This window comes from Malurus melanocephalus, unplaced genomic scaffold (genome assembly GCF_030028575.1).
Source record: "Malurus melanocephalus ecotype Western Australia unplaced genomic scaffold, MMel_1.1 scaffold_96, whole genome shotgun sequence".
NCBI classification, from domain to species: Eukaryota; Metazoa; Chordata; class Aves; order Passeriformes; family Maluridae; genus Malurus; species Malurus melanocephalus.
The window spans coordinates 1,109,718-1,131,395 of record NW_026623328.1 but is presented as its reverse complement, the minus strand read 5'-3'; the positions used below and the strand labels follow the sequence as shown (position 1 = coordinate 1,131,395).

Here is a 21,678-nt window from a genome sequence, read left to right as displayed (position 1 = left end):
TGATTAACACCAGTGATATCATCCTGAGGATCAGCATGAACTTGACGTTATCACTCATTGCTACTATGAGGGAGTCACATTTCTCCAASGACTGAAATTCCCAGGGTCCCTGGGATCACAACTGTTTTTGTCCTGAGAATTTTAATTAGCTCAAATTACCTGCATTTAGAAAGTTTTATTGGTCACATATTCCAAAATTGTTTCCTTCAGGAATCCAGCAGCTTCTGAAGGGGAAAGCCTACAAATCTGCAGGAGTGGTCTCAGCACTTCTTTGCTTTGCTTCAGGTTAAATAAAATTGKTTTTTCTTTTGTCCCCAACAGGAAAAATCACAGTTCATGATATTTAAAAAAAAAAAAAATTTGATTAAACTGATACTCCCTAATGCCTTATCTCCATTATAGGAAAGGTATTTAGATTGGGGGGAAAGAAAGGCATTCACAAATTAGGAAATGGCAGATTTGCACTTGCTCATGCAGTCATAATTCTATCCCCTTGTGGAATCATCCTGTATGCTGAAACGAAGCAGAACGATGTTTGAGGAAAAAAAGAGCATGTAATCATGTAATTAAAGACTCTCATTATTCCTAAGTGTAACTCACACTTTCTAGAGAGAAGTTTAGATGGGCCAAAAAAGAGAAAAATCATCTTGTGCACAATTATAATAATCTTTTCACAAGTGCAACATGATCATTGGCTGAATCCTAAACATTTCAGTATTGCAAATCTGGACTACAGAACAAATAACAGTAGCTGGAAGAAAGCCTTTAGAGGACTAATCCAAAACAAACTCAGAGGAGTCGAGCCTACTCTCTTCCACGGAGCTTGCAGGTGTGCARCACAGCTCATGGTACTTCCAGACTGAAAGAAACAGGAGGAGYTGCTCTGTTTGGGAAGGTTTAAAAAGACTCAGTTCATGCTCCTTCCTTCTGCTCTCTCTTCACACAGAAAGCAGGGAGGGAGGGCAGAGGTTGTGTAGCAGGTTTCCTAACAGGTGACCTACAAATACTCCAGCATGAATATGCTTTCTACACAARAACTGTCCCCCAGCTCCTTTGGGCTCTTGCTCAGTTTATGCTACACTGTGCATACTGGCACTGCTGGAATTCATGGTTCTCCTACACTCCCAACATTTTCCAGAAAATGCACAGGTCTGGCAGATACTGCAGCAATCCACGGCATTGCTGATGCCATGGGACAGAGAAAAGGTATTCTCTGCACTAAGGGCCTTTTAGTTGAGGAATTTTAATCCTGTGGCAAATAATGGAACTATATGGATCTCAAAAATGTGCAAAACCTGTCCATCTACAAATGCTATCCAAATAGCAACTTTGTTCTTAGCTCCTCAATAAACAGCAGGCATTCATTCAGCCAGAAGATTATTCATTTGATCTCTCTCTGGAGTAATTCCAAGCATGCCATTTCCCTTTCCATTTTACAAACCACTCTCATTTAGCTGTAATGAATTGGTGATCCCAACAATTATCTATAGTTTCTGCATGTGGTAGAAAAAGCTCCACCACCACAGTATCCTTAAGTCCAGAGAACAAACAAAAAAGAGCAATCYCATAGTTAAAAGGTCTCTTTATAGACTTGTCTGATCTTCAGAGTTTGAGCCTCTTTAGTAAGGGAGAGCCCAAAAGCAGACGCAGCGTTTGCCAGCAGCATTAGGCACAGGGCTGGCAGCCCATGGTTCACTGCATGCCTGAACATCCTCTGCTCTGCTGAGGCTGCAGCTGCTGCTGTGGGACCTTGGCTGGAACAKGAGGTCAGAGCAGCACGGCTCAGGCCAGCCAGGGCTCCCAGGGACATGATCCCTCTTTACAGCACGGGGGCACAAGGGCACCCACAGGGACCAGGGCTGGATAAACGGCTCCTGCAGGGTGCCTGGGGGATGCTGCTTCTGGGCTCACAGCTGGCAAGCTCAGGGTTAGTTTGCTTTTGAAATGTGCCACTGCACATGCTGGTAAGAAAGAGCCTGGCATCAACAGCTCCACTGGACTGAAAACATCAGGCTTCTTCTGGTCTGTGTAACTAAGTGACCCTGAGCTCAGTCCGCATATAGTTAGAAGATCGTTTGGACAAATTTCATAACATAGGCACTCGCCCCCAACCTGTGATTTTTTTGTGTCACAAATTGTTTCTCAAAAGAAAAAAGTGAACAAAAAACACTCCTAAAACAAAGAAAAGACCCACACCAAATCCCCCTCAAATCTCCCCTGGATTACATAGCAAAATATTAAATTTGAAACCCAAATTTGGATTTATATTTATATTTGTTGTTGGCTAACAACAACCRCATTTCTGAATTTTAAATGTTTGGAGATGACACTAGCCTAGTCAAGTTGTATTAAACCAAATTATTACTACTGGAAGCAAATCAACTACCAATTTCGTTTCAAAGAAGTTTGGTTTGCTTTTGTCTGTCAAGAGTTAACCCTYGGATTTTGCTTTTAGCTCTCCTTTTCCTATTCCTTGGAACTGCACTGAAAAGCCACAGCTAGAAACCTATAGCCACATCTTTTTGTTTAGAAGCCAGGCAAGATCAGGCCAGCCACTCCTAAGAATAGTGAAGAAAAAAAATAGATACACTTTTGAACATACTAGAATAAATGTTTTTAAGGTCTATACAGATAGTTGGCAGGTCATCTCTGATTGATTTCAGTTTGTCACACATTAACATAATTTTCGTAACATAAATTAATGGCTTTTAAGGAAAGAATAGAAGTCCATTTGAATCCAACAGCAAATTTTCTTTGGACAGAGCTCGAATTTCATTCAGGCTTTTAACAACAGCAGCAGAGTAACACAAATCCTTGAGACACCCCAAGTACGACATATGTGTCAATTCACAGGGGTGACACTGGCAATCTGTCTCAGTCTTGTGAAAGTACTAGTGTCTGTCACCAACTGTCATGCAAATGCTTCAAACTCACTTTATTTTAATTTTCATCCACCATATCTGCTGTCCATCTTATTTGGAGGTTAACCCTCTGATAAATTCAAACCTGCGTTTCTGCCCCTAACCTTAGATTAACGTAACTTTCAGATTGCCTTTCAGCCATTAGCCTGCCACCTTAAGACTTTTCCTCAAGCTATTAATTTYAATTTTCAGACCCTGGGCCTAATGGATTCTGGACTGAAAAGGCCTTTAAATTTTTTTTTAAGTATTCTCCAGTTTTCTAGCAGAACAACTGTCAACCAAAATACAAAAGATTCACAACACTACAGAGAAAATCTCATAATAAATTACTGGTATTCATTTAATTTCTTGAAGCTGAGGATTTCAATGCATCTTGCCAATTATGGCTCTGTGAGGTCCATAAATACTATGTTTCTATCCAGGAAGGAGACTGAGAAGTAAYTTCTTTAGACCAATTTTGTCTCTCACATAAGCACCGGTACAGAATCAAAACAAACATAACTAGACTGGTACTAAACTGAATTATTAGACAAGTCAAAACCAGCATCTGGAACTAAAGATTGCATTCTAAGAACAACTATATCACAAATACATTTTTGAAATATATCTATGTTTTTTCATTCCTGGAAAGTATTACGGGCAACCTTCCAAACAAAATACAATAAATTTATATKAATTTATGGCTTTACTGTCTATCTCAAAAGCAAATATATAACAATTAGCCCACTGATGTGAAAGTTATTGCTCTTCTCTTGGACAGTGTTATGCTTTGTAATTCAGCTTTTGGAAACAAATTGCCCAGTTGTTTTGAATGCAAATTTACAAATAGTTAYACCATTTAATCCTGGTGATGCATGCAGGGTAGACGTCACTTTGCAAAAACACAYTATAATTCTTGAATTCACACCTGTYTTGTACTTCAGAGGCAAATTATTTCACACAGACATGGGGATACAACAGCTGCACTGTTTTTGGCAGGCAAAGTCTTTTCTCATCACCAGGAGCCTAAAAAGCAAGACTTCACTGTCTTACTATAGCATGCAGAGTACAGACAATCATTTCATATACGGCTGGTGCATTTAACCAGGGCACCCTGGTTCCCTCAGCAGGGGATGGAATGCATTTACTACAAATCAGGGGCCAGGTTTCTGCCATGAAGTACTGATGCTGAGGGACACAGTCCAAGCAGGGAGTAAGCAGGCCCAGTCCAGACAGTSCCATGAGGCACTTGGAGGCCACAGCCTGCCCAGTGCAGCCCTGTCAACTGGCCAGTGATTTCCACCTGCAGCAGCCAAATGTGTGCCTGCCTTCCCCTGCTCAGTTCTACTTGTGGCCTGGGACATACCGCAGGGTTGTTTGGAGTCTGCCTGGACTGGCYACTGCAAACTGCACAGATAAGGCAACAGTTCTTCCCACTGCACCTGGAAACAAGATATGAAGTGAGTGCTCATTGTTACTAGAGGTAATTGATTTATTAATTATTTCATATGGAATGCAAAAAGGATCAATGAAGTATGCAAGAGCAGTACTTTCTGAAAATGTTAAAAAGCATTTGAAATGCACAGGCATGCAGAATTCCTTCAGAATAAAGCTATTTGCTTTTTCATATAAATACATCTTAAAATGCATTCAGTTACCGGTAATAAAACAAACCACACATGGCAAGTAAAAATGTCAAATTTATCTTTTTCTCCTTTCAAGAATACCTAACAACACCATCCCAGCTCTCATCTCTTTTAAACTCTGCATGAACAGAGAGGACTGATGCCCTTGTCACATGAGGAAATGCAGAGCATCACAAGCTACTGAATAAATTTCAAAGAAGATGCAGGAACACCCACCCATGAACTCCCTTTGATTTAGAGGGGAGAACTGCCAAGCTTGTGCTCTTCCACTGATAGTGTCAGCATAAAGATAAACTTAAAATCAGCTTTTCAATTGCTAAAGGCTCACAAAGTTCACTCTTCACTAGGAAATTAATCTTTGTGTAATTTAAAACTGTGAACCTAGAACCAGCTTTTCCTGTGGCACACTAACTTGGTGCTATTGCTAACATTACTAAGAAATCCATGCTGTAAAGCAATGAGGATGATACTCTGGGGTTCAGATGTAAAATTTACTTCAGTATTCTTTCAGGCTTCTGCAATGCACTTTGAACCAGGGCTTTAAAGACACATGGTAAAACTACAGCCTCAGTAGAACATGAGCGAGAGAGAGGCACTGAGCACTAAGAACAATATTTTAATATCTTAGAGGCAGATAAAATATGCACCATGGTTTAAAMAGAAGTGTTAATGCTTTGACGCTCTTTCAGCTGTTTGGACTTCAGTGCCTGAATGCAATTTCAGGCACCTTCATAGGAATAGATCTTGCCTTCCTGGACCCCAGTTTTTCCTTCGTGGAGAAGGAGAAGAATGAGGAGAAAAACAAACAAACAAAAATAAAAAACCCACAAAACAAAACAGAAAAAAAAGGGGAAAAAAGCAACAACAACCAAACAAAACAAACCAAAAGAATTTCCCTGCCTCAGAGATGTTTGGTCATACATTTAAAGGAACTGTACTCATAMACACGATGATAAGGGAAAGCAAACTGATGAATCCAGTAAAAATGGATCCCTGCCYAGGAGGTGGTCTTCCTGAAGTGGCCCCAAGAATTCCAGAGGTTGCGCCCCACAAAGCTCCTCTGGCACTGACAACACAGCCAGAATGTACAGCACAGGAACTGGCACAGACAGGGGACCTGCCCTCAGCTTCTCCAGCAATTCCCAACTAAACTTTGCAGTAATTGTTCTACCCAATGCTTACCAAATCACAGCAAAAGGGGAAGGAAGAAATAAATAGTATCCGAAAACCTTATATATGTTTGCAATACTAAGTCATCATGTTAATTCCTRGGCTGCTCTTTTATTATACAGCCATAGTAGTTCACTTGCAGTTAGGGAGATGATGAAGAAAAGTTATTACCATTTTAAATGCCTGGCACTAACTTCAAATCARACCTCAGTGGCTTTTGCTAGGGTATTCAATAATTAGAACACACATGTATTAAAGGAGATACAATAATTTTCTGTGAACATTTATATCACACATGACAGTATCTGCTGGAGAAATGCAGAGTAATGGAAGCTTATGCAACAAACTCGGCTACCCTAGAGTTCAGCACAGGGAATATATAAAGCACATGCTTGATAAAGCTTTGTTTAGTAATTATTTTCTTTAAAACGCATCATGAAGAAAACAGGAAACCCCAACCACACTGTCCCACAGAAAAATCTTTGTTCTCTACCCTTCTGTATTGTGTAGCACTACACAGGCAGAAAAGCTTTGGCCACTGCATGACCCAACAAAGTAGTCATCCTGCCACCCTCCTCAGCTCTATTTTAGCAGTATCTTATTTAGTACTTCAAGTCCCATGACCCATATCCAATAAGGAGGTTCTGTCTAATACACTGAGCAGATAAAAGGATGCTTTTCAAGCAAAGGTTATGCAAGGGATCCATACTGCAATGCAAGCCCCAGAACAGTAAACAAATGTCAAGACATAAATAAAACAAATTTTTGCTCTTCAACCCATAACACATACCAGTTACCTCCTTGTAAAGGAACTGKGTCTGTTACAGCTGCAAACACAGACTTTTGTTAAGATTTATCAATTCATCTTTATTAAAAATTTAAAAAAAAAACAAAAACAAAACCAAAAATATCTCACTTTATCAGTCTAGTCATTAAACAATTTCAGGAGGTAGGAAACRCAGAAAAACATGTTCGAAGACAGACAGATGAGAGCAAAGCAGCTATATCTGTGTCARAATTAAAAACATGAAGCACTGGCAAAACTGAAAATTTTCAGAAACATTTTGGTTTTCACCATTGCACTAACCCCTCCAACCCAATCATTATCTGCTAAACAATCTATCAATCTCAGCCAAAGACTCCCTAACACGTTTAAAAGAATTTAAATAGGCTAATGAGAACATACTCCCTAACAAAACACAAAGCCCAAGATCACATAGGAAACAGATGCCAAAATCCGGATTGGTACTCAAGTTTCTGACTTTTGGTCCAGTACTCTGTTGGAAAAAACCTGCCACTTTCCAACAGAAAGAAAAGCCTCCAGTATTATAAGTGTTGAGTTAAAATTTTTAGATACATATGAAAATATTCAAAAAATAAAATTCCTTGCTTTTTGAAATATTATTTGAATCAGAAATATAAAAATGCAAAATCAATATAAATTTTCCAATTAAACAAGAATATCTCCAGAGAATTAAGATGATAGTGGCATCAGGTCAGAGATTTACTGCACTTGTCACTGTAAAAACAAGCACTAGAAATGAGACAACCTGCTGCAAAGACCAATATGGGATTTAAAGAGGCAACATCTTGTGAGCCTTCATTTTACGTGTTCTTGTGAGCCTTCATTTCACACCTTCATAGCTCTAATCACTGTTCCTTAATAAAACTAATTCTTTTGTGTTATTCTTCTCACTCTCGACATACTCTTTTAAAACATCATGTTGACAATCGACAGGTTATGAACTGCTGAGTTCCCAACACTTGAAAAGTGGAGGGTAAAAAGAAAGGTTTCAGATGGTCCCAAGCACCTGTTCTCAGTGAGAGCTGACAAAGGAGTCCACTGCAAACTCCACTGCAGACCAAGGTGGGAAAGACACTGAAAGAACAATCAGAACCTTATGACTTTTATGGTCCCAGAAATGAACATTCTTTCAGACAAGAAAGTTGGCCCATACTTTAGTTCACATGTTACTCAGAGACACATTAGATGATTTAGAAGGCAGTTTTTAAAGTGATATAATTCCTTCTCCAAAGCACTTAATCTAATTTGACGCATTGTTTGCAGTAATGAGATCATGCAGTTTTGAACAAGTGTAGATTAAATAGCTTATCAATATAGATTGGTTTAATGAACCTACTACACTTACTGTGATACCGAACAGAGGAACTTTCAGGAGAAATTGCAGTATAGACAGCATGAGACACAGGGAAATTTTCAGGATAGGAAAACTTCTGTCTTGAATCAAAGAGGAACAAGGTTTTGACAAGATATTCCATTAACAAGTAATTTCAAGAGCTGGTAATACTGGAAATACTCTTCTACTAAGCACAAAACAGACAGGTATCCAAACCAAGTGCAATGAGCTTCAGAGACTATTCAGTGTTAGGCAGCATCCAAAGGCTAAAAAATAATCCAACACACAGAGGCATGCCAAAACACAGTGCACCCTCATCCAAGAGCAGAACCCTTTGGGAATGCTATGGGACCAGTGAGATGAGATCAGTTCAGGCAGCCCCAGACTGCAAATACATTTCACCACTACCCTGCCCACTGCTGCAGCTGCAGGCAGAGCACACAGCTGCACGGCAGAACTATTTTCTCCTGCTTTTAACAAGAAAGTGCCCCATTTCAAAAGGCCCACTCTGGTGTGCTATGCATCACATTTCATTTGTATAAGGAGTCAACCCATTAATTTTCCATTAAATTACTATGCCTCCCTTTGTTCTTGCAAAAAAAAATATATGGCGACCCATAAAAACTAAACACACACATGTTTTTCCCAACTCTTTTTTCAGAGGCCATGCCTAACTGAAAGAAAAGATTGCTTTACTGTGCCCAGGCCAACAGTCTTCCTCTCTGGCAAAGCACCCAGGATTAGCACAGCTCGTGTGAAGCCAGCAGTGCTGCAGCTGGACTTTGGGACTAGTTACAGGCTGCCCAGTTTAAAGCTAACTCAGGTACAGCTGTACAAACTGCAGTCTGCAATGCAGCACCAATTAACTATTTAACTTAAACCCAAATCCATTTTCCCTACTTACTGAAACACAGCAGCTGACAAACTATGGATCTGGCATTCTCTCACATGCAATAAGATTTGCTGCAAGTATCTAAAAATACATTTCCTGGCTGACAGCCCAAGGAACCAATCAATGAAAGTTCAAGAGGTGCATTTCACAGTCCAGATGTTCTCAAACTCTGCTCCATCGACAACTTCCAGAGACGGCTYGTCACATTATGCTGACTTTTCTCCCCTTTGCTGTACCAGTTTGTGTCCAGAAGATGAAAAGCACATTTACAAATCTTAAAATATTTCTCCTTAAACATCTCCTTTTGCTACAGTTGGCATAAAAATATCACAGCAAATCGATGGAGAGGCTATCCCAGAGACAACTTGGTGAAAAGTACGACTCAAACCTGAGGCTCTGCAGCAGGATGAACTTAATAAGAGCCCAAAAGGCAGACAAATTACAGGATCCACACGTACATACACACATTAYAGAGAATGAGGAAAAGTCCATCGGGCAGAAATGCTTTTTCTAACCCCACCTACTCACTTCCTCAGTGGATACAGTGTTGAAACTTGTGAAAACTGGGGAAGGGCAAGAGAGCTTACCTGCTTATTTAAGGTAAAAACGTAATAGGATGCTCTAGGCAAATGAATTACAACAGTGAACAATGTTACTAGATGTAATTTCSTCAAAACCCCTTGCCGGAATGATTTCCTCAAATACTTCAGTTATAAATGTTTATAAGAATGCACAACTATTTCTTGAAAAAAAKATGAAAATTAATTTAAACATGCACTTATCTGTGCACCAAAACAAACACAAAACTAACAAAAATCTAATCTTGAAAACACTGCCAAATACCTTACACAGGGGATACACAAACTCTAGCTATGAACATCCAAATGCTGTCATCCATCCTTTGATTTGGATTTAAATTAACCATTAGCAACTTCCACACCTTTGAGACCACATATCACGACAGGCAAGCAGGGAAAGCAGCTCAGTCCAAGTATGTAGATCCAGTAGCTGCTGCTGCTACATGTATATCTACCCTTGCTCTAATCACAAGAATCCTTACAGTTCAGTCCTTAGAGGGGAAAATGAAGGTAATGTTTAGCTTGATAAAAGGAAAATCGTTAGAAATTACATACCATGCAGCTTCATTTTCCTTAGCAGAGAATTGAAAAACAGGTCATGTATGGCACCTTTATATATAATTTTTTATTTTGATCTTTGCTTGCAAGTCCTTTGTTTCTCCTTTCCTTGCAAAGGCACACACTTCTCATTGGAACACAAATCTATAAGCATACCCAGAGCAGCCTCTGAGGCTCTTYTGCTACATTTTCCAGGGAGCAGCCCTAATTTTGCCAAGTCAGAAGAATCACCGATCCGTCATTTTTGCTACTTGTTATAAAGCAGAGGACTAAAGCAAAATTTTAATATTCAGTGCTTTTCCATGAAAAAAGTGCTCTGCAACTTCAGTCTGCTCCATCTTCCCTTCCCTGAATAGAACTTTTGCCCTTGGTTTTATGTCTCYGCTTCAGTCACAGAGCTGCTTGATGACAGCAGAACATGCATTACATTCTGTGCTTTTTTCAATACTAAATAATCCAGATGARCTCCCTGCTTTTATTAAAACACTGGTACATATCACAATTGTTCCCTGAACACCAACAATTGCAACTCTTATTCATTATGTAATTTAATTTTTAATTAACCATTTTTAATGTAAGCCACAGCATTCTATRCAGGTACTCAATTTCTGGTGTGAACAAGAATTTGTTTGCACCTGGAGGTTCATGTCTCTGCAGCACAGGTCAACAGCTTCATGCACAGATCGCAACACAAACCTTTCAGCCAATATTTTGCTAGCAGATTTCTTTACAGACAGAAATCAGCCCAACTCCAAGCTATTGCTGTGGCTAACTATGGGGCTCGGGTGAGAAGTGGAGAAGCGATTTCCTCAGCTCACCATCAGTCTCGTTGTCTGAGGGGTTAGTGRGATCATGTATGCTGCTGCCTTGGTCTCTATTTTTCCCGTGTCTTTTGGCAGATATATAGAGCAAGACAGATTCCTTTATGTATGATAAATGCTACAATCACTGCCATCTCCTTAGGGAAGGCAGAGTGCTGATCACAGCTCAAATGGGCATTCAGCTCRTACAGAAAATACAACTTCTCTACTGCAAGGCAGGCTGATCTTCTGCAGGCTAAACAGTCACAGACACAGAACATGTGTTTTGATTAACTGACTATGCTGCACTTGATACAAAAAAACCATTACTTTCAGTGGGTTTGATCACTTTTGTTGTCCTCTAAGGCAATAATTTTATCACCTTATTGCTTTTCTTTTAAACTCTAGCTYGGGAGAAAGAAAGATAAAACCCAGATCAAAAAGGTCCGTTCATCATCACCTGCTCCCCAGCCTCTACAAAACAAGAGTACACAAGCACTGGGGATTCTACCAAGCTGACAGTTACCTCCAAGCATGAGCTTACATAAATCAGTGCCCAGAGGAACCTGCAAACTTACTTAAGCTCATGGTCTGACATACTTGTAAAAATTATCAGCTATTGATACTGCAGTCAATAATTTCCTATTCCACCTTGGGATCTTTAAGGATTAAAAAGCCTAAGTAAATATTCATAAGGCAAAAATACTTTCTCTCCTCGAGATAAGCAAAATAAGGTGTGGTGTATGACAGAAAAAGACATGCCATTTCTCTCATAAATCCTATTTGCCCGTCTTAATCATACATTCGTTCTCCTGCACTATATATTTTCTTCCCTTTCTGCCCACAAGCCATTTTTAAACTGTTTTATTCCTCAGAGCATTTTCTGTTTGGTTTTTAACATAGTCTGTTTAGACAGTTTATATGGTCCCAAGTATTGCTGCAAACACCCATACAAAATTAAATTCAGTAAACTAAAAAAGAAAAACCTCATCAACACCTTGCTGCCAGGTAGGATACAGTCAGTGAGACACGGACAGCAGGAGAGGTAGTCTGCCATCCTAAAAGCTTTTACTGAACTCTTCTATTTAGTTCTTACATCAACTGGATAACAGATGATTTAAAATACAAATATTCTATGTCATATACTTCAAACCTAGRCTCTGAATGCAAACAGTGCCATTATCTGCTTAACAAAGACCAATTATTCACTGAATAATCAAGCTACTGTGCAAATTCCGAATGCCTGTAATATGTTATTTGATAATATGGTGTCTTCTGACCTAGACAGAGCTGCCTACAGTATATAATTAAAGGTTTCAGATACATTTTTCTCCTCTCCTGCCAAATGTTGTTTTATATATTCAGTGAAACGAAGAGGAAAACAGCCTTTTTCAGACTCAAGTGTTTCGCTACACCATTTAAACACAACAAGTAAAAGCCCCAAGATCAGATGTTCTTCTCAGGCAGGAAAGTACCGCTGCTGTCAGTTTTTCTTCCAATACCAAATCCTCCGTTGCATAATTTAATATTTTGAAYACTGGTCTTCCCTTTTTTCTATCCTCATTCTAGGAAAGAACACTTGGCATTGCCTTATGRTGGCATTATAACCACGCTAAGTATTTCATTTCATTAGACATTACCAGGAAAGCAAGCTCCTGCCCTACACAGCCACCAATAAAAAGGGAGTATGTTTAAAAGTAATTTTTTAAGCTTGTGAAATGCACAGGCACCAGGGCATAAAAGCCTCCCTCCCCATACAAAAATGAACTGTGCAAGCCTGTATTTCCCAGTCAATTTGTCCCATGTACCTTAATCCTTATGAGGAGGCATGAAGCAGAAGAAAGCTYGCTGACTTCACGTGTTCACTCGGTCCATGAAATCTCTCCATCAAGGCAGCCCGTGAAAGCACCAAATAAAAGTGTTCCTAGATGAGGCTGTGGAACACTGGTCACTAGAAATACACCTCCTTCATTTAACCCAGCAAACATCAGTCAGATACCAGCTCCTGCCAGTCACCTGGGCACTCCGAGACCTGGCCGCATTTCCAAATGCGTCAAACAAATAACCAATTAGTCTTTGTTTGCTAGTTCCCTGTATCCAGTGCTTTCACATTCAGGCCTTGGCAGGCTACCAGCTACTTGGACTGCAGTCCCTTCCCTTCCCCCCAAAAAGGGAAATCATCTTATACTGAAAGAAGTTCTCCAAAAGCCTATCTACGCTTCAGAATGAAGCGGAGCAGTCAGACTGGGTAAAACATCCAACCACTAATGGAAGAAAGACCAAGTTTCTTTCCATCGCTCCAAAATTTCAGAAAAGCACAAGGAAGCTGCTGACAAGCATTTTTAATCAGAAGAGAATGTAATTAAAAAATAAACCAAACATCACCCTTATAAGTGGACAGTCTGTGGCTCCAGAATCAAAGGGTTGTTTGTAACAGTCCCTGAGCTCCTATTCCTTGGGTTGTGGAGGGAATCCTTTCCCTGGCCTTCCAAGCCTTCCCAGTATTTCAAAGAATACCTTCATTTACACATCAAAACTCCTGCCTTCTGAAGGATATGAAGCCTGGGTACCAGCCTAAAAGCAGCACTTCAAGACAATTGTTATAGTCTCTTACTCAGCTAGAACCATGTTTTTTTTACCTGCACAAAAGTTACTTCTTTTTCTAGAGCAGAATAACGGATGCAAGAAGATGGCCAGTATAGGTAAACTAAAAACCTTCATTATCTTTAATTAAAAAGAATCTTTTTCAACTGTCTCAAGAGTCACTCTGGTGACTATGTCGACTTCTAAAACTATAGAGAAACTGCCTTACCAGTTACTTCTATCTCATGAGAAGCAAGCTACTAAAGGAATTCTTCCTCATTTTCACACTAAAAAACAATAGCAGAGAGACAAGTTTGGTGAAGATATCCACAAAGGTCACTCAGAATGTCGAGTTGAAACCCATTACAGATTTATGCTACAACAAACTCCTGAATAAAATATATTTCTGAAGACTTGAATACAAGTCATACGACACCATGCATTTAAAAACCCCAACTACTACTCAGGAAGTACTCACCAAAGTTCTGAACTAAACAACGGGGGCTAAAAGAAAAGCTTTGAGTTTTTCTGTGCCACCTACCCCCATTTTAAAATTATTTTTCTTCTGAACTGGAAAAAATTGTACAGAGCATAAGCCATTCAACAAAGCAGTGCAAAGTGCAGTTCAGCAGTGATTTAGCAGACCCTGCCATTCAGTTTCAGTCAGCAGAGCTGGCTGCCCCCAGGGCTGCTACAACAGGTATTTGGCTATGGATCGCCAATAGATAGTTCACAGCTCTCATGAGACTCAAATATAAGCCATTAAATATTTCCTCCTCCCCAAATCTACTCAGAATTCCCACTGTCAGCCTAGCTTCACAGCTCTGTACTGAGGATTGAATTTCCATTTTAAAATACTTGGAAGATATCCTAATGCAGAGAATATCTGCTCAAAAACAGTTCCTTCCTTGAGTAAGTCTCAAACTCAGAATTTTTTTTTGAAAACTTAAACCGAACTTTYTTCATTGCAGTACAGAACAAAAGCTTTTCAGAAAGCTATTTACAGTCCTTTAAATAGGCTCTTGCAGGAAAAAGGCAAAAAATCTCAATACTTAAAATATTTAATACCTATTAAATTATCAAGTTAAAAACTTGACTGCACTTTCATTCAAAAAAAAAAAAAAAATGAAAACTTTAAAAAACACAGTGGACAAACTCCAGCCACTCTCCTCCTCAAAAACAAAACTCTTCTTTCCATTTCACAAGCACTTTCATATCACATATCACAGTGGAATCACCGCAGCARTACTACACAACAAATATGAAAGTAACAATCAAAAGTGAGGATCCCTGATCTAAATAGCAAGGAARATTGTTTCAGATAAATTACTTCTGACTTATTTTCTAGTTCTATAGCCACATGTTTCAATTTAAAAAAATATMGACTTTTCCATATGGCTACATGAGAAACAAGTTCTTCACTTACAAAACAGAAAATGAACAAAAGTTAGCCCTCCTAAGTACAAAATAAAATGAATTTGAAAATTACTTTAGCAGGTACTCTTATCTGCAGGTAAGATATCAGAATATTACAGCATAAATATCAMCTAATTGTCTTTTTCAGTGGTACTCCTTTCGATAACTAGAGCAAGGCTAAGTTATTACTAGTTCAATGTTTGCCATGTGCAATGTGATAACAAAAATGTACACGTGCTCATGATGCCAAAGACAGTGAGACTTTTCTTTGCTAGTGTTGAACCTTGATATGCAGATAAACAGAAATACCTGGATATATCCAAAATGCACAGGACCTTAATATCTGCTATGTATTTTAAGAGTTTATGTGACAAGYTTGTGCTACAATGCAAAAATGTCAATAGAATTTTTCATTACATACATACAGTATTATCTGTATAACTAAGGCTTCCTAAGCATCTATCACCATTCACAATATTCTCATTAAATGTATTTAGACTGCAAATCCTCTGGGACAGGACTTGTCTTTTATCTCTAGCTGAAGAGTCTACCATTCACAATGAGGATCCCAGCCTTATTTGCTTTAAATACTAGCATAGCATAAGTTGAGTTTCTATGTAGAAGATTGAAAATACTCACAAAGCGCCCTTTGTGCTCGATCTTTGCTTAATTCACATTTACAGTTCAGAAGAAACACTTCAGCTGTCATTCTAGTAACAGTTTTACCTACCTAAGAAATTCAAGATGGGGCCAAATTTGCCTGCATAATGATTTCACAGTAAGTGGCAACCAGATGAACAGCACACTGCCATATGCTCCCCTATGCTCAGAGGTGGAAAAGTGAGCAAATGTGAACCACAAAAAAAGAACAGAGAGTAGAGAGAAAAATATCTCTCCAGTATGCCCATTATTTCATGTCCACACCCTTTCCTACCAGAAGCATGCACAAACTTCCCTACTCCTTGTACCTCAGAGTGTAAATTCAGGGGAGCAGCAATTAGGGCAGCTCAGAACAGTTGYTGTCCTTGCTGGGCAGGTGCATCTCTGTGTCACAGCCAGCAGTGAAGCATTGCTGAGAGRAGCCATTGYACAAGCATGAGGAAAAGAACCAGCATCAGTGTGGCCCTGAGMAAGTGAAGGGAACAAGGACACCCCTCCACGGGGCAGGAAGCTGGAARCATTCCTCTCTGGAAGSTGGCACTCACTGCCATSAAGCACCCAGAGCCTGGAGGCGCGSAAGTTGTGCCCACTCTGCAGCCTCCTCACAATTTTTTTTTTGCCCAGAGACAACACGTGTCAAATACTTTTAAGTGAACCTTGATGCTGCCCATGTCTTGTACTGCTCTTTAGCTGGAGCAGACAATCTGGCCATATTATAATGTCTCCAAGGACTACCTGCCCTTTTGAGCTAGTCCTAAAAATAACACCTTTCCAAGTTAAACATATCTATTTAATTATACTACTGTCCCTGCTCTGAAAGTCCTTCTTCTTAAGACCAAACAGAAAAAAAARAGCATTCAGATTTCTGGAAGTGGCAGCTGGTAACAGAAGAAACACAGCAAATATGGGCAAGAAAAATCTTTCAGATTGGCTTTTTTTTAYACACTTGTGCAATTAACATATGAACCTTGCCCCATTATCTCACGTTCCCGTTAAAAGCYATCTACTTTTATCATTCCAGATAAAAATGTAATTATTTACTATATGTGGGTTATAAAATCCAGGCAGCTAATATATACAGAGAAAAATTATGGACTGCTTGCTGAGACACACCACATGCCTCCTGTTTACATCCTGTATGTTTGCTAACTTTAATTATTACAGACAGGAGCTCTTTAGTCCACTTAAAGAAGAGCTTTCTTTACATTTGTACCATTAGCTAAAATGACTGGTRGTCCAAATGGCTGCTTTTCTGTAAGAAATTATTTGATAGATTTGAACAAAAGCAGTGAAGGAAAAACGATAAAATCAACAGCAAAAGTTGCAGTAACTTCAGTAAAACTTGTATTTTGCTAAATTTATACATGAACTTTTCATTTTCYATTAGTGGAAAAAGCTGGTAGGCACACTTATATAGGAGACACATAACACTTTCCACTACAAAGACTTTCACCAATTTTTTGAGAAGCTCTGTCACTTGCCTCRTCTGCAGGCAGCCTTTGAAGTTCCCTGGAATAGCAGCGATGCTCTTTGTCTCATGGCAATCCATTCAAGTTAAACTGTTTTCCTATGCCTGCTTACTTTTTTAAATCAACTATTTGGTGGCCCCTCAAAAACCAATCCCAATGGATATGAACTACATAAAGGCTGGGCACCCTGTACCTCTGACAGAACAGAAGCAGAGTGCTGTGAGTGCTGGCAGGCTGATGAAGTAAAAAGGAGAGAGGCAGGACAGAGAGCAGAAAGGAGGATGAAACAGTTGTTTCCTGACACAAAGCACAGAACCCAAAGGTCCTTCCCCTGCTTCATCAAGTAACAGCTTTACCAAGTAAGGCAATTACCTGAATTAGAAATCACCACTAAAGGCACAAATCCCATTTAGAGATTTTTTAAGGTCAACGAGGGAAGTTTAAACCTCCTTGTAACATAATTTTACAAAAAAAAAGAACCCAAACAAGCAGACAGAAAAAATGGGCTAAACCCCACGATACCAAGAGATTCCATGTGAGAAAATAATTTGCAAGGAAGTTATTTGGGCTGAAAGTAAAGCTCTAGAAAACTAGGAAAGCATCACATTTAAAACAGCATATTGCTTTAGCTCCATTTGCATGAATCCTCTTAACTATTAAGAACACATACTACTTTTCCTGCAAATCACTGCCTCATTCAATGAACAGGGTGCTCATAACACAGAACTGTATATGCACAACCCTAAATCAGGTATTTGCTGACTTACAGGTCTAACTCGGCAACCGAATATATTTGAACATACATTTTCAAATGTAGTTTCATTTGTGTGTAATGCTATAGGGGCACAAGGTGTTTTACAAATGCAAGAAAAAATACAATAATTGTCACAAAGAAATTTTAGCTGAAACATACCAAATCAACACTGAACCACAGACATGCTAAAATGAAAGGGAGACAGAGGAATAAAGCAAGAAATAAGCTGATGTTGCATTTTATAATGCTTAGTCTATSACACAAGTACCATCAAAAAACCTCCATTGCTACCTAAGTTTACAAGAAGGCCTGACTTCAGTCTATTAATGCAAAAACAGTGATTCCAATGGGATTACAYGGAGGTAACTGACCTCATTGGGACCTTATAACTAAATTAAGCATTAAAYCCTAATACATCCATTTGTCACACCAAATCCTAAGCCCAGCAAATGGGTGGGCTGAGATATGACAGAGACTGACATAACTCTGCTGTCACCCGTAACACAGCAGCTAAGAATTCGGAGAAAGAAAGGTTTCAATTCACCTTAGACAGAAACCTCTAAAGCCAAAGAATGAACAACAGCCAGGTCCTACCCCAGWGTGATAAGAAGACAACTTTTACTATTTTTCTCTTGAAGATGGCATTTCACCAAATATGCTCATGTCCACATACACTATAAAAATACTCCCAGAAGTACTGTCAGAGTTCAGAAATTTTTTCCAAGTAAAAAAATCCAAAACTCCCAATTTTCCAACACCGATTCCAGGCTTAACCCTCATATTACTGAACCTAGCAGTGTGTGGCAAACATCTTTCAGCAGCACATAGAATCACTCTAAAACCAACRAAGAGAGGAAAAAGAGGAATCAAACCTCAGTCTTCCTCTCATATACCAACTAGCAATGTAGATTCTTCACGTAGCACTTATTTGACACTTCTGATGTTAACACATGCGGCAGAAAGGACTCCAGCTCAGTCTCCTATGTCAATATTGATTCTGCAGTGCTTGTAAGGATAAAGTACTTTTTCTGTTAGCTAATCCCATTGTCCAGAAAGCAGTTTAGCTGAGAACCACTATAACCAAAGTAACACCCCGTTTGTTGCTCTGATAGAATACGCAGTTTTATCCTGCATAATACAATTCAATTATTTCTTGTGCTATTGCCAGGTAAGGCAACTAATTTAAACTAATACTGATGATATAAGTAAATTTTAGTCATGCCAGGATCTCATAGGGCAATGCAGTTTCTCCTCCTAATTTGGACCTAATCACGTGTAATAACACTGAARCCATGCGCTTCATCATGCTGGAGATTTTGCTAGTTTTGTCCCTCCGTGCTAAAAGTAATCTGTGATGCAATATTACTGCAGCGTCAGACTCCGCAGTGTAGAGACCATCAGAGACAAACAGCAAGCAGCCAGGTAGCCAGGTTTTGGGGAGTCACCACTGAAYCCAGGTTGGAGCACACCAGTAGTGGGGGCCAGGAGACAGGGAGTGTAATGAGCTGTARGCATCTTGTACAGGGCACCTTCAGAACTGTAATTATGCTTACATCCAACTAACCTTTGGGAACAGGCACAGTGAGGGGGGAGATAGCTACACTGTGTGTTATGTTCTGCATTTATGCTGTCAGTCATGATCTGAAAATACTTCAGCTGAGTAGCAGGCTTGCATTGATACTCACACTGCAAGCATACGTAGCTCACATCTTAATTTTCTTAGTGACCTTTTCATAAAGCAGTTCAGATCTTTATCTCAACTACTACTCCAGTTCTGTGGCTGAAATAGCTAATGCGTGCTCTTGCTTCATGTCCTTGCTGTCCACTGCTGTCTTTAGCATAATTACTACCCGCTAACCATATCTAACTTTGTGTGCAACTTCCACCTCTTTTCACCCTTGAGGCAAAAACCCCACTTTGCACCAAACAATTTTGCAATAAGTAGCATCAGGACAGAGCTGCAAAACTCCACTTTGTTCAGAAACATAGAGGAATGAGTCTGATGAGTATGCACATGCATTGCTTTGGGAATGGGCTCCTTGCTCRCACAATCTCTTCAGTGACTGTAGGCACATTCTTCCCAGCATTTAGGAACCATAACACGTTTGAAGCAGTACACACTTGCTTCTCATTCCACATCCTCTGTAAATGAAAAGTATTTCTTTCCTCTCTCTGCACAGAGTATTCTGCCTCACAAGACAGACATTGTTCACAACATCAAGACACAGATTTTCCCATACAAGTTACTTACTGCACAAAGCAAATTGTAGTATCTTGTTGTAAAGCACCTATATGCTACTACTGTACAGTCTAATTTAAAATCCCCACCTAACGTGACCGTGGTAGCAATAACCCTTTTACAAGTGTCCTGCAGGAACTAGCAGCACCTTCACAGGAACTATCAAAAAATGATTAGCAGTATTGTTTCATCTAATCCACACTTGGTTAATAATGTTAATACAGCATATGAAAAGTACACAGTTTTTTTACCCCTATTTGTGCAAATTCCAGTAATAAGTGGTGCAAAAATAGCAGGATTCCTAACAGTCACATAGCAAAGCAGCAGTTTCTGACTGTGTGCCTATGACAGGTGCCCTGCATTCAGACAAATGAGCCTTCTCTGCTGATTGCCTTCACAGCTGTGAATACCCCTACACCATTACTTATTTTACTTCTTTTACACATACAATCATTTCCAGCTGTTACAATGGTGTCAGGTGCATGGTCTAATACAGAGCTTGCAGATCGGTTTGCTCTTAAACACGTAACAACCAAGAAATTCTGCCGGAGACACATTTAGCAGAACCCTTTCCTAACTTCAGCATACTAAAACGCTTAGAAACCATGCATGTTTATGTACTACTATTTTTAAGAAAAGTTACTGTGACATGCTGTCTTGTTCTAGCTCATCAATCCCCAGAATTTAGATTTCACCTCTACAAATCTAATAAAAAAGGCCTATTAAGTTTATCGCATTTCATGGAAGGCAAACCGAAAATTCCCTGGTAAAGTGCATTCTAACTGGATTTGGACTCCAGAAAAGAAACTACTACTCCTTTTCTCATTGGGGCAAGCAATGATGGTGCTCCAGGACAGTGGGCTTCCAAGAAGCGTTGCACCAGCTCACAGATAAAGACTACTCTTGGGCGAAGAYACTGCTGAGGCACCACCTTTGGGTGCGTTTGCACGCACAGGCAATAAAAGCAACTTTCACGCTCAGGCAGTACGGGGGCTGTTTGTACCCGGGATCCGCACACCAGAAGTTGTCCAGCCGGGTTCGTCCCGAGGCGCACCGGCCCCACCGACGAGCGGTGCTGGGGGKCTGCGTGAGGCGCCCCCGGCTTCAAGAGACCCCGCAGCCCCCTCCCCTGCGGGTGTAACGCCGCTCCGGCTGCGACACCGCAGCCGCGGCCCCGCACCACCGGCGGACGCGACCCTGGCAGAACCCCCGGCCCGGCCGCAGCTCGGCTGACCTCGCTGAGGGGGCTCGGGCCCCGCCGCAGGCCGGCTCGCGGCGGAGCGCCCTCAGGCCCCCGGCCCCACCGCCGGCAAGTTGGCGGGAGGCGGCGCCCGCCGCCAAACTTTGTCCGCCGCGGAGGGGCTCCCCAGCCAGCGCGGCCCCAGCCAACGCGGCGCGGGGAGCCCGCCGGGCCGCCCAGCCCGACCCCAGGGGTGGCGGGGCATGCGGCGGCCCCGGAAGGCGGAGGGAACGGGGTCCCCGCGCCGCGCACGGCCGCGATGGGGCACGGCACAGACCCGCTACCCGCGCCGGAGCACCGCGCGGTCCCGCCGCTCGGGCACGACAGAGAGCCGCTGCCCGCGCCGGGGCACAACACAGTCCCTTTGCCCGCGCCGAGGCGCGTCGCAGAGCGGGGCTCCCCGCACGTACCTGAGTCCCCGGGGCTCCCCGCACGTTCCCGCTGCCCGCGGCACCCACGCCGTAGCGCCCGGCGCGCGCGGGACCGCCAGCCGCGCGGGGAGGGACCTGGGGACCGCCCGCGCGCGATCCCGCGCGCACCCTCCCGCCGTTCCTGCCGGGTCGCCTTGGAAACGCGGGGCCGGCGCGCGGGTCGGTCCGCGGGAGCGGAGGGGGCGCTCGCTGTAGTACTACGGG

The 21,678-nt window shown here is 41.1% G+C and overlaps 1 protein-coding gene across 2 annotated transcripts in view; it reads right to left on the bottom strand.

The window, feature by feature from the left end:
- TMEM266 (transmembrane protein 266) overlaps positions 1 to 21,633 on the bottom strand; it is an 85,967-nt gene extending 64,334 nt beyond the window's left edge. For both annotated transcript variants that reach the window (XM_057368702.1, XM_057368703.1), the window contains exon 1: positions 21,454 to 21,633. The gene's annotated coding sequence lies outside the window, so the exon portion shown is untranslated. The remainder of the gene's footprint in view (positions 1 to 21,453) is intronic.
- Between the last annotated feature and the right edge of the window lie 45 nt (positions 21,634 to 21,678).